A 2,016-nucleotide genomic window follows, 5' to 3' on the forward strand; every position below is an offset into this window, starting at 1 on the left:
AGAGAGAGAGAGAGAGAGAGAGAGCGAGAGAGAGAGAGCGTCATGGTTTACTGCGTTTCGAAATAAGTTTTTTCCTTAGTTAATTGGGGTAAGGGGAGGGGTCTTTATTGTAATTACCATTCTTTATTTTAGGACAGTGTTATGTGATGTTAGGAACCGATCATTCGTCGATGACTTTGATCTTGAATGTGAATTTAGATTCTGGCCAATGTTATGTCTTCAGATCTAGATATATACTATAGCCAAGTCGTTTCGTTCAAAATTGGCCTCAGGGGATTTAATGGGCAAAAAATGTGATACTGGTAGGCCTACTAGGGATGGGGTGTCCTTTTGGGAGGGGGAAGGGGGATTTGAAATTATTGGTCAGCTACTTAGATTATAATTAACTCGAGCCTAAGCAGATCAACAAATGTAAGAAATAAAATTTATAAAAAAAAGAAAAAATTATAATTAAATGTCCTTTGGCATTTAATATTCCAGGAGGCTAGGCTACTACTACTACATTTCACAGCTTGTAGGCTATTGTAGATAAATTATATTAATATAATATATATATGACAGGCCTCTATAAAGATCTATTATAAAAAGACATTTTCTGACCATACTTATATATATTTTATTAGATTTTGGATGGCACCACATTATAAATATTAAATTAGTCTACTCTGTCATTCGGTTTCACGTGACGTTTAAAATTATAATTATGTCTTACACAACAATATTATTGTTACATAATAATAAAGTGCATCATCAGCTTTCCCCTGTAATGTCAATGCTACATTCAAGTTCTTTCAAATTCAAAGAAAGAACCTAATTAATTTTATGAATGAAATGGGAATTGCAGATGAACGACAAATATCGATTCAGCAAAGATGCCGGGTAGATAATGAACTATTTAATCGTGTCTCAGGATACTGTGAGACCGACACACCACACCAGGCCTTATACACCGATATATAAATAGACTCAGATCTGCTCATTCGTAATCATTCATGCAAACAAAAATACACACATTATGTGCTACGAACCTGCAGGCGATCTAAGTAGGTCACCGGTTCTCCTGACAGCGCCCGTCTGCTAAACTTGGCAAAACAGGTTACCGCCCTCCACAAAGACCAGCTTTTAGGAATTTCGCAAGTTTGATAAAGAACACTCAAAAGGAACACAAATCGCCAGGAATGAGAAAAGCATCAGTCCAAAATTCGTTCTGAAGCAATAAACAATGCACAACAATTTTTCACTTTGCATGCAATCAACTCGAATTTTGTCTTTCAACTCAGCTCAAACTTTGAAACCGCATAGCCCATGAGCTCATCTCTGCTGCTACCACTGTCACCCAGCCAAAAGCTACACAGTGTTTTTGTGTAGTGGGAATTCCTTAGGGCTTCCCCCGTGTCAGCTGAATTTCATTGGCTGACGTGGTGAGTTGCTCCGCCCATGAATAAATTATTATGATACTCCTTTTGAAACTAGGTCGAGGGAACCCGTTCTTGTGTGTATAAATAGAAGTACTGTGACTTTTGCAAATGTTTACAAATGACACGAAAATTTATTTCCAAAAATGGTATTAGTATTACGCAAATATAAATTAAATATACATTTACTCAGTAAGCTCATTTATGTACAGCCATGTTTGGTAGCTGGAGCTTGAAATATATATTGTTTTGAACGCCTCGCGAAGGCATAAGGTCCCATGGTGTAATGGTTAGCACTCTGGACTCTGAATCCAGCGATCCGAGTTCAAATCTCGGTGGGACCTGATTTTTTTTTCTCTCATATACACAAATTTGCTTCTTGCTTTCGCAAAACAAGTCCAGGTCACTTTCAAAATACATTTCTATCAACGATTTTTCTGTTTGAAAAAAAATAATTTAAAAATGAGATCGTTTTGTTACTTTAAAAAAATATTGAATTGACCATCTGGTTTTCTTTTCCCATTATAGTGTCGAGCGTTGGAAGAAATACACAAAAATGTTAGAAAAAAAAAAATGAAATGAAATAAAATAAAATAAATTA

General features: G+C 35.8%; 1 non-coding gene across 1 annotated transcript; it reads left to right on the forward strand.

Annotated features, from left to right (window-relative positions):
• The first annotated feature begins 1,687 nt into the window (after positions 1–1,687).
• TRNAQ-CUG lies at positions 1,688–1,759 on the forward strand. Its single transcript has one exon. It is a non-coding gene; the product is annotated as a tRNA-Gln (tRNA).
• Positions 1,760–2,016: the final 257 nt, after the last annotated feature.

Source organism: Aplysia californica, unplaced genomic scaffold (genome assembly GCF_000002075.1).
Source record: "Aplysia californica isolate F4 #8 unplaced genomic scaffold, AplCal3.0 scaffold01211, whole genome shotgun sequence".
In the NCBI taxonomy this organism is placed as follows: domain Eukaryota; kingdom Metazoa; phylum Mollusca; class Gastropoda; order Aplysiida; family Aplysiidae; genus Aplysia; species Aplysia californica.